This window comes from Salvelinus fontinalis, chromosome 20 (assembly GCF_029448725.1).
Source record: "Salvelinus fontinalis isolate EN_2023a chromosome 20, ASM2944872v1, whole genome shotgun sequence".
NCBI classification, from domain to species: domain Eukaryota; kingdom Metazoa; phylum Chordata; class Actinopteri; order Salmoniformes; family Salmonidae; genus Salvelinus; species Salvelinus fontinalis.
The window spans coordinates 42,025,257-42,037,925 of record NC_074684.1 but is presented as its reverse complement, the minus strand read 5'-3'; positions in this window follow the sequence as shown (position 1 = coordinate 42,037,925).

The window sequence follows — 12,669 nt, the reverse complement described above, 5'->3', positions numbered from 1 at the left end:
AGGTGGACTGGGGACCAGGTGGACTGGGGACCAGGTGGACTGGGGACCAGGTGGACTGGGGACGGGGACCCAGGTGGACTGGGGACCAGGTGGACTGGGGACTGGGGGCCAGGTGGACTGGGGACCAGGTGGACTGGGGACTGGGGGCCAGGTGGACTGGGGACCAGGTGGACTGGGGACGGGGACCAGGTGGACTGGGGACGGGGGGCCAGGTGGACTGGGGACCAGGTGGACTGGGGACCAGGTGGACTGGGGACCAGGTGGACTGGGGACCAGGTGGACTGGGGACCAGGTGGACTGGGGACGGGGACCAGGTGGACGGGGACCAGGTGGACGGGGGGCCAGGTGGACGGGGGACGGGGGGCCAGGTGGACTGGGGACCAGGTGGACGGGGGGCCAGGTGGACTGGGGACGGGGAGCCAGGTGGACTGGGGACGGGGGACCAGGTGGACTGGGGGCCAGGTGGACGGGGGACCAGGTGGACGGGGGGCCAGGTGGACTGGGGACCAGGTGGACTGGGGACCAGGTGGACGGGGGACGGGGACCAGGTGGACGGGGGACCAGGTGGACTGGGGACCAGGTGGACTGGGGACCAGGTGGACTGGGGACGGGGGGCCAGGTGGACTGGGGACGGGGACCAGGTGGACTGGGGACCAGGTGGACGGGGGGCCAGGTGGACTGGGGACCAGGTGGACTGGGGACCAGGTGGACTGGGGACCAGGTGGACGGGGGACGGGGACCAGGTGGACTGGGGACCAGGTGGACTGGGGACGGGGGGCCAGGTGGACTGGGGACGGGGACCAGGTGGACTGGGGACCAGGTGGACTGGGGACGGGGACCAGGTGGACTGGGGACCAGGTGGACTGGAGGCCAGGTGGACTGGGGGCCAGGTGGACTGGGGACGGGGACCAGGTGGACTGGGGACTGGGGACCAGGTGGACTGGGGACTGGGGACCAGGTGGACTGGGGACGGGGGGCCAGGTGGACTGGGGACGGGGGGCCAGGTGGACTGGGGACGGGGGGCCAGGTGGACTGGGGACGGGGGGCCAGGTGGACTGGGGACGGGGGGCCAGGTGGACTGGGGACCAGGTGGACTGGGGACTTGGGACCAGGTGGACTGGGGACTTGGGACCAGGTGGACTGGGGACCAGGTGGACTGGGGACCAGGTGGACTGGGGACCAGGTGGACTGGGGACTGGGGACCAGGTGGACTGGGGACCCGGTGGACTGGGGACCCGGTGGACTGGGGACCCGGTGGACTGGGGACCAGGTGGACTGGGGACCAGGTGGACTGGGGACCAGGTGGACTGGGGACCCGGTGGACTGGGGACCCGGTGGACTGGGGACTGGGGACCAGGTGGACTGGGGACCAGGTGGACTGGGGACCAGGTGGACTGGGGACTGGGGACCAGGTGGACTGGGGACCAGGTGGACTGGAGACGGGGACCAGGTGGACTGGGGACGGGGACCAGGTGGACGGGGGGCCAGGTGGACTGGGGACGGGGGGCCAGGTGGACTGGGGACGGGGGGCCAGGTGGACTGGGGACCAGGTGGACGGGGGGCCAGGTGGACTGGGGACGGGGGGCCAGGTGGACTGGGGGCCAGGTGGACTGGGGACGGGGGGCCAGGTGGACTGGGGACGGGGGGCCAGGTGGACTGGGGACGGGGGGCCAGGTGGACTGGGGACTGGGGGCCAGGTGGACTGGGGACTGGGGGCCAGGTGGACTGGGGACGGGGGGCCAGGTGGACTGGGGACGGGGGGCCAGGTGGACTGGGGACGGGGGTCCAGGTGGACTGTGGACGGGGGTCCAGGTGGACTGGGGGCCAGGTGGACTGGGGACCAGGTGGACGGGGGACCAGATGGACTGGGGACGGGGGGCCAGGTGGACTGGGGACGGGGGGCCAGGTGGACTGGGGACAGGGACCAGGTGGACTGGGGGCCAGGTGGACTGGGGACCAGGTGGACGGGGGGCCAGGTGGACGGGGGGCCAGGTGGACTGGGGACCAGGTGGACTGGGGACGGGGGGCCAGGTGGACTGGGGACGGGGACCAGGTGGACTGGGGACCAGGTGGACGGGGGGCCAGGTGGACTGGGGACCAGGTGGACTGGGGACCAGGTGGACGGGGGACGGGGACCAGGTGGACTGGGGACGGGGGGCCAGGTGGACTGGGGACGGGGACCAGGTGGACTGGGGACCAGGTGGACTGGGGACCAGGTGGACTGGGGACGGGGACCAGGTGGACTGGGGACCAGGTGGACTGGGGACCAGGTGGACTGGGGACCAGGTGGACTGGGGACCAGGTGGACTGGGGACGGGGACCAGGTGGACTGGGGACTGGGGACCAGGTGGACTGGGGACCAGGTGGACTGGGGACGGGGGGCCAGGTGGACTGGGGACCAGGTGGACTGGGGACTGGGGACCAGGTGGACTGGGGACCAGGTGGACTGGGGACTGGGGACCAGGTGGACTGGGGACTGGGGACCCTGGGGACTGGGGACCCGGTGGACTGGGGACCCGGTGGACTGGGGACCCGGTGGACTGGGGACCCGGTGGACTGGGGACCCGGTGGACTGGGGACCCGGTGGACTGGGGACCCGGTGGACTGGGGACTGGGGACCAGGTGGACTGGGGACCAGGTGGACTGGGGACCAGGTGGACTGGGGACCAGGTGGACTGGGGACCCGGTGGACTGGGGACCCGGTGGACTGGGGACCCGGTGGACTGGGGACCAGGTGGACTGGGGACCAGGTGGACTGGGGACCCGGTGGACTGGGGACCCGGTGGACTGGGGACCCGGTGGACTGGGGACCCGGTGGACTGGGGACCAGATGGACTGGGGACCAGGTGGACTGGGGACCAGGTGGACTGGGGATGGGGGGCCAGGTGGACTGGGGACCAGGTGGACTGGGGATGGGGACCAGGTGGACTGGGGACCAGGTGGACGGGGGATGGGGACCAGGTGGACTGGGGACCAGGTGGACTGGGGACCAGGTGGACTGGGGACCAGGTGGACTGGAGACCAGGTGGACTGGGGACAGGGACCAGGTGGACTGGGGGACGGGGACCAGGTGTACTGGGGACCAGGTGGACTGGAGACCAGGTGGATTGGGAATGGGGACCAGGTGGACTGGAGACCAGGTGGATTGGGGATGGGGACCAGGTGGACTGGGCACCAGGTGGATTGAGGACGGGGACCAGGTGGACTGGGGACGGGGACCAGGTGTACTGGGGACCAGGTGGACTGGAGACCAGGTGGATTGGGGATGGGGACCAGGTGGACTGGGGACGGGGACCAGGTGGACTGGGGTCCAGGTGGACTGGGGACCAGGTGGACTGGAGACCAGGTGGATTGGTGATGGGGACATCCAGGACTCGTCACGCAAGGTAGTCCTGATGCATGGTCCTAGCGCTCAGGTACTCCAGGAGGGGAGAGAGAGAGTTGGGAGAATTAGAGGGAGCATACTTACAGTAAGTTCACACAGGACACCAGATAAGACAGGAGAATTACACCAGATATGACAGACTGACCCAAGCCCCCCGGCACATGGAGACTGAGACATTGGTGGGTTAGGGGACACTGTGGCCCCGTTCGACGATACCCCTGGACAGGGCCAAACAGGCAGGATATAACCCCACCCACATTGACAAAGCACAGTCCCCACACCTCTAGAGGGATATCTTCAACCACTAACTTACCATCCTGAGACAAGACTGAGTATAGTCCCCACACTACTAGAGGGATATCTTCAACCACCAATTTACCATCCTGAGACAAGGCCGAGTATAGTCCCCACACTACTAGAGGGATATCTTCAACCACTAACTTACCATCCTGAGACAAGGCTGAGTATAGCCCCCACACCACTAGAGGGATATCTTCAACCACTAACTTACCATCCTGAGACAAGGCTGAGTATAGCCCCCATGGCACGAGGGGGGCGCCAACCCAGACAGGAAGATCACGTCAGTGACTCAACCCACTCGAGTCGAGTATAGCGAAATCAGCCTGACACGACGTGATGCACCCCTCCTAGGGACGACATGGAAGAGCACTAGTAAGCCAGTGACTCAGCCCCCGTAATAGGGTCAGAGGCAGAGAATCCCAGTGGAGAGGGGGGAACCGGCCAGGCAGAGACAGCAAGAGTGGTTCGTCACTCCAGGGCCTTTCGGTTCACCTTCACACTCCTGGGCCAGACTACACTCAATCATAGGACCTACTGAAGAGAGGAGTCTTCAATAAAGACTTAAAATTCTAGGAACATGTTGCTTATGTAAAGGATGTAACGTTGTGAGTGCCACTTTCTACCGATTCGGCCCATACCTGGCACAAACTCTCAACCTAGAACTAGCATCTCTGTTTTGTCCCAGTTTAAAAGATAAACATTTGCCGCCATCCACTTCCTTATGTCTGAAACACAGGCTTTCCAGCTTCACCATGTTTCATTGGAAATGTACAGCTGTGTGTCATACGCATTGCAGTTCATTTGGGCTCAGTGGAAACACATTCTCTTCACCATCTGGCAGTCAGACAGATTCATCTGGGTTTGGTGGATGCCAGGAGAACACTACCTGCACCAATGCATAGTGCCAAGTGTAAAGTTTGGTGGAGGAGGAATTATAGCCTGGGGCTGTTTTCCATGGTTTGAGCTAGGCCCCTTAGTTCTTTCAGTGAAGGGAAATCTTCACGCTACAGCATACAATGACATTCTAGACGATTGTGTGCTTCCACCAGCTCACAGCCGCCGTTCCAATTCATCCCAAATGTGTTCGATGGGGTTGAGGTCAGGACTCTGTATAGGCCGGTCAAGTTCTTCCACGCCGATCTCGACAAAACATTTCTGTATGAACCTCACTTGGTACATGGACAACAGAGCCTTCACACCCTTTGACTTTTTCCATATTTTGTTTTTACAGCCTGAATTTGAAATGGAATAAATATAGTTTTTTTTTTATCACAGGCATACACACAATATCCTATAATGTCAAGGTGGAACTATGTATTTATTTATTTTTTTTTTTTTTTTTACAAATTAATGAAAATATCAACCTGAAATGTCTTGAGTCAATAAGTATTCAACCCCTTTCTTATGGCCTAAATACGTTTTTTTTAAATTGCTTAATAAGTCACATAATAAGTTGCATGGACTCACTCGATAATAGTGTTTAATATGATTTTTGAATGACTACCTCATCTCATTACCCCACACATAGAATTATCTGTAAGGTCTCTCAGTCGAGCAGTGAAGAGAAGGGCACCTATTGGCAGATGGGTAAAAAAAAAACTAAAAAGCATACATTGAAAATCCCTTTGAGCATGGTGAAGTTATTAATTACACATTGAATGGTGTATCAATACACTCAGTCACTACAAAGATACAGGCATCCTTCCTAACTCAGTTGCCGAAGAGAAAGGAAACTGTTCATGGATTTCACTATCAGGCTAATGTTGTCTTTAAAACAGTTACAGAGTTTAATGGCTGTGATAGGAGAAAACTGAGGATGGATCAACAACATTGTAGTTACTCCACAATACTAACCTAAATGACAGAGTGAAAGAAGGAAGCTTTTACAGTATAAAAATATTCCAAAACAGGCATCCTACAAAATTTTGGCAAAGCCATTAACTTTGAGTCCTGAATACAAAGTGTTACAATACATTACTGAATACTACTCTCCATATTTTCAATCATAGTGGTGGCTGCCTCATGTTATGGGTATGCTTGTAATCGTTAAGGACTGAGGAGGTTTTCAGGACAAAAATGAAACGGAATGAAGCTAAGCACAGGCAAAATACTATCGGAAAAACCTGGTTCAGTCAGCTTTCCACCAGACACTGGGAAATTAATTCGCTTTTCAGCCAGTGACGTGTATTCATGGATGCCATGGGAAGCCCTCCCCCCAAAAAATGTACCAGTAAAATATATATATATAATATCGATGCCTCTCCATCTATCTGATGCTGTTTGGTCAAAAATAGTATGACATTGTTGCTGCCCATAGCATTGAATGCAAGGGTTTGGCCTCCCCTGATTATAAAAAAAATAACAATAATAGCCAATCAGCGTTGAGCTAAACTGACTGAGGTCAAATGTGAATGGTCCTGGTGCTCTAAAAAAAGTGTCAAGGGAAGTCAGTTTGGATTTGACTTCACACCAGTCACATCACATAGTAAGCAAAACGTCACAAACAGAAAAAAAACTTGAATTGTTGCATCTCGTTGTGTTGTTTTAGTCCGGTGGCTAGCTAGCTAGCTAGCTAAAATTGTCCCTTTTGGACATGAAGTTTTACTTAATTCTCCGGACTGGCCAATGATTATAAAGGCGATTCTGATCCAACCATTAATTCATACATTGTGTCCCTGACCTGAGAGGATATAGAAGTTCAATATGTAGCTAGATGTAGAAGGCTAATGTTAACTAGCTGGCTCATCCTTACCCATGAAAGACAGTTAGGCTAGCGAGCAAGCATTTTAGTCAGATAGCCAACACACACACACAGAAATCAGAACCATGGACAAGCCACATCATATTTACCTTACGTTGATTGGACCACATTGTTTTTGGGTATCTTTTAGTTGTCACTGTATTAGACTAAGCAGAGGTGATTTGATTATGTTGAAATGGTGCTGGTAGCTCCTGTTTTCTTTGTGACTTGCGGTACCTCTGCATGGCTCTAAACCAATAGAAAATGTCGGAAGCATTAACTTGCTTGACCATGCTGTAGGTCATGTAACTGTTTGTTACATGCAATATGCTTTTGTGGACTTCACCGGACAGAGGTTGCTCTCCAGTTTTGTGATGAAACAAAAGTGTGGTTGAATTTATTCAGCCACCGTGTCTTCTTATTGTCTCGGTCTTATGCCCTCTATATATCACAGTGTCAAGACATATGAACTATCAGGTTATAGAGCAAACAACACAGTTATCTGTCACGTCTCCTCACTCTCTCCGGCACCGCGCCGGTCTACTAACCACCGGCCTCGGCAACAATTACACACACCTGGTCATCCTCATTACACACACCTGGTCATCATCATTACACACACCTGGTCATTATCATTACACACACCTGGTCATTATCATTACACACACCTGGTCATCATCATTACACACACCTGGTCATCATCATTACACACACCTGGTCATCCTCATTACACACACCTGGTCATCCTCATTACACACACCTGGTCATCCTCATTACACACACCTGGTCATTATCATTATACACACCTGGTCATCATCATTATACACACCTGGTCATTATCATTACACACACCTGGTCATTATCATTACACACACCTGGTCATCATCATTACACACACATGGTTATCATCATTACACACACCTGTTCATCATCATTACACACAGCTAGTCATCATCATTACACACACCTGGTCATCATCGTTACACAAAAATTGTAATTATCATTACACACACCTGGTCATCATCATTACACACACCTGGTCATCATCGTTACACACACCTGGGCATCATCATTACACACACCTGGGCATCATCATTACACACACCTGGGCATCATCATTACACACACCTGGTCATCATCATTACACACACCTGGTCATCATCATTACACACACCTGGTCATCATCATTACACACACCTGGTCATCATCGTTACACAAAAATGGTAATTATCATTACACACACCTGGGCATCATCATTACACACACCTGGTCATCATCATTACACACACCTGGTCATCATCATTTTCCCACCAAACCCTTTCTGATTGGCTGTCCCTCAGGTGTTGTCTCTACAGCTCTAGTGGACTCCAGGGCCCAGGGATTTCACCGACCAGGCCCTCGCCTCCTCCCTGAACATAACTTCCTTTTCCGGTCCAAGCCCTGGTTACGCAACCATTGGGGTATGAATACTTTCTGAAGAAACTGTGCATCGATGACGTTGTCCCCACAGTGACCGTACCTTCATATCCCAACCAGAAGCCATGGATTACAGGCAACATCCGCACTGAGATAAAAGCTAGAGCTGCCGCTTTCAAAGAGAGGGACACTAATCCAGACACTTTTAAGAAATACTGCAAAGAACCATCAAACATACACACGTACACATGGATTTTGTATTGTAGATATGTGGTAGTAGAGTAGGGGCCTGAGGAAACACACTTCATATGTTGTAAAATATTTTGTGAATGTATTGGATTTAAAAAAAAATGTATAATTGCCTTAATTTTGCTGGACCCCAGGAAGAGTAGCTGCTGCCTTGGCAGGAACTAATGGGGATCCATAATAAACCCCAGGAAGAGTAGCTGCTGCCTTGGCAGGAACTAATTGGGATCCATAATAAACACCAGGAAGAGTAGCTGCTGCCTTGGCAGGAACTAATGGGGATCCATAATAAACCCCAGGAAGAGTAACTGCTGCATTGACAGGAACTAATGGGGATCCATAATAAACCCCAGGAAGAGTAGCTGCTGCCTTGGAAGGAACTAATGGGGATCCATAATAAACCCCAGGAAGAGTAGCTGCTGCCTTGGCAGGAACTAATGGGGATCCATAATAAACCCCAGGAAGAGTAGCTGCTGCCTTGGAAGGAACTAATGGGGATCCATAATAAACCCCAGGAAGAGTAGCTGCTGCCTTAGCAGGAACTAACGGGGATCCATAATAAACCCCAGAAAGAGTAGCTGCTGCCTTGGCAGGAACTAATGGGGATCCATAATAAACCCCAGGAAGAGTAACTGCTGCCTTGCCAGGAACTAATGAGTATCCATAATAAACCCCAGGAAGAGTAGCTGCTGCCTTGGCAGGAACTAATGGGGATCCATAATAAACCCCAGGAAGAGTAGCTGCTGCCTTGGCAGGAACTAATGGGGATTCATAATGAATACAAAAATAGAGACCTATTACATTATTAAATACAGATTATAAACTTTACCATATGCTAATAGAGTTATTAAAATGGGCCTGAACCACCTTATTAACGAAACCCAAACTGGTTTAATGAAAGGTCGCCACATCAGCTGTGACATTAGCCTGTCTAGGATCAGCGTGGCGCTAGCGGCACCCCCCCCCCCCCCCCCCCCACTGAAAAACCAGTGCCGCGAAATTCAAAAAAAATTTTTTTTTTAAATATTTAACTTTCACACATTAAAGTCCAATACAGCTAATGAAAGACACAGATCTTGTGAATCCAGTCAACATTTCCGATTTTTAAAATGTTTTACAGGGAAGACACAATATGTAAAGATGTACATCTATTACCTAAAAACACATTAGCATAATCCACCATCTTTTATTTGTCCACCAACACCAGTAGCCATCACCAATTCGGCTAAACTAAGATATTTATAGCCCCTAACCAACAAAAAAACTCATTAGATGACAGTCTGATAACATATTTATGGTATGGGATAGGTTTTGTTAGAAAAAAGTGCATATTTCAGGTAGATGGCATAGTTTACAATTGCACCCACCGTCACAAATGGACTAGAATAATTACAATGAGCAACGTGTTTACCTAACTACTAATCATCAAACATTTCGTAAAAATACACAGCATACACGAATCGAAAGACACAGATCCTGTGAATACAGACAATATTTCAGATTTTCTAAGTGTCTTACAGCGAAAACACAATAAATCGTTATATTAGCTTAGCACATAGCAATTAGCAGCCCAGCATTGATTCTAGCCAAAGTGAGCGATAAAAGTCAACATCGCCAAAAGATATTAATTTTTTCACTAACCTTCTCAGAATTCTTCCGATGACACTCCTGTAACATCACATTACAACATGCATATACAGTTTGATCGAAAATGTTTATATTTAGCCACCAAAATCATGGTTAGACAATGTGAAATGTAGACAAGCTGGTAAAGAAAAAGTCCTTGCGCCACTTAGACAGTGATCTACTCTTATACATAAATACTCATAAACGTGACTAAAAAATATAGGGTGGACAGGGATTGATAGACAATTTAATTCTTAATACAATTGCGTTGATAAATAAAAAAATGTAATCTTACTTTTCAATACAGTTTGCATCAAGCGAAGCTACGTCAAAAAACATGGCGTCCTAAGCCACTAAAATGTTTCGACAGAAACACGATTTATCATAATAAAAATGTCCTACCTTGAGCTGTTCTTCCATCAGTATCTTGGGCAAAGGATCCTTTCTTGGGAGAAATCGTCTTTTGGTGGAAAGCTGTCCTCTTGCCATGTGGAAATGTCAACTGCGTTCGGGATGAACTGAAAAGCGTGCCCAACTTTTCACATCGTTGCAAAAATAAATGTCCCAAAATCGCACTAAACGGATATAAATTGCTATAAAACGCTTTAAATTAACTACCTTATGATGTTTTTAACTCCTATAACGAGTGAAAAGATGACCGGAGAAATATAACAGGCTAAACTAACGCTTGGAACAGGTGCGCGCCGGTGTCCTCTAGGCTCATGACGCAGCTCCCAAAGAATGACTAGCTTCAGGGTTTTTTCATTTGTAGGGCCTGTGAACGCGCAATCGACCCCGTTGGAATCGTCATCACGTAAAGGCATCCAGGGGAAGACGTAAGAAGTGTCCGTATAGTCATAGCAACGACAGTGCCCTTTTAACTGACTTCAGAAGAGTGGCCAACATTTCTCAAATCTGACTCCATGTCAGGGAAATTGCTGTAGAATGGGCTCTGTTCCACTTAGAGACAAAATTTCAACTCCTATAGAAACTATAGACTGTTTTCTATCCAATAATAATAATAATATGCATATTGTACGATCAAGGATTTTGTGGGAAGCCGTTTAAAAAATTAGCCAAATTAGCATAAATAGTCTAAACAGCGCCCCCATCCCCAACAGGCTTTAGATTCGTTTTAGACTTGATTGATTACGTTGATTCAATTGAATCTAAGGCTATTAATTAATTCCTCCACTTTTGTAAAGCATTTGATACAATACAACACAAGTTCCTAATACAATCGTTGTAGTGTACGGCAGGGTTGCCCTAATTTCAGCTTTCAACCCTGAACAAAAAAGTTTTTTCAATATTTGGAAAATAAATACAGATATCTCATATCTCATATAAAGATATCTCAGTTAATAGATGATACAGCACTGTTTCTAAAAGACAAGGATCAAGTTGCTATTTAATATGATCACATTATTGTCTTCTGTTTCTACAAGACAAGGATCAAGTTGCTATTTAATATGATCACATTATTGTCTTCTGTTTCCGGTCTGGAACTCACTTTTTTTTTTTTTTTTTTTATATTGTCCATATGTAACTCAAAATACCAATCTATTGAGAATATTCCAGTGAACGATAATGACATATTTAGGGGTGCACATGGTGAAAAACCATATTGTCCGTCAACATCTCAATTTCGCTCCGAGATGAAAGTAATCAAACATCTTTACTAACTGGCTCCAGTGTGACCTCTCTAGTATTGGATGGGTTTACCTGTCTGTCACGTTTTGTCTGCCATGCTCTATCCCTATCTGTAGCCGATCAAACCAGCAAGGATATCAACAACACTTTCCTAGACTTTACATGGAAAAATATACAACACAAACTTAAGAAGTCTGTAATATCAAACCAAAAGAGCTGATGGTGGGATAGAAGTTCAAGATTTCATTGATATCAACAATACCTTTAAAGTAAACTGGATAGAAAGATGTATAACTCTGAATTAATATGGTACTTCATTCCCGTCATATTTTTAGGAAATTGTGTGGTCTTCTCCAGCAAAATTACCCATCAAACTGTCCCAATTTCAAGAACAAGCCATTTTAGCCTGGAAACTATGTTATGTCCATAACTTCTCCCCACACAAAACACTTCCGTGGAACAACAAAGATATTGTTGTTAAAAACAAGTCTTTGTTCTTCACTAAGTGGTTTGAAATAAATATTATATTTGTGCTTGATTTATTTGATAAAGAAGAAAATCTACTCTTTTAGAGAAAGTTCTTAGAAACATAACTTCCCAATACATTATAAAGAATGTGATACTATATCCAAAACAATACCTTCAGGACTTACTAAATGAATGTTTGAGTACACGTCAAGATAGATGCAGGATTTGTTAGAAGGTTGCCCCCTGTTGGATAAGAAATGTAATATCACATTCATAAAATAACTTTTTAACTCCAACAAGATCCCCCCCTAGAGGGAAATTCCTCTGGAATGCATATATTACTGAAATTGAATGGAAGAAAGCTTGGTTGCTCACTCACAAATTTTGTATATCAAATAAAGTAAAAGAAATTCACTTTAAAATATTGCAGAAAATATACTTTAATAAATCAAATAAAAAGGTTACGACTGAAGAATTGTGCAGGTTCGTTTTGCATGTCCCGGTGCCACGGGTGACCGAGTTAATAATTTTAGACCATTCCATTGGTCCTTAAGATAAACGCCACTCACCCGGGGTACCGGCACATGCAAAACGAACTCGCCTATTGCAGTATTCTAAAACACTGGTTCATCAAAACACATTTATCAGATGGCGGTAGACTGATAAACTAGTTAGCTAGTATGGACTCAATATTGACAAATATTGGATGTATAAACTGTATATTATGACTAAAGATGATAATCTTCTCTTGCCACATGGTTAATTTAGAAATTTGACCAAAACATTGCAAAGAAATCGTGAAATAACATTCTCCAGGCGAACTGAAACAGCAAAACGT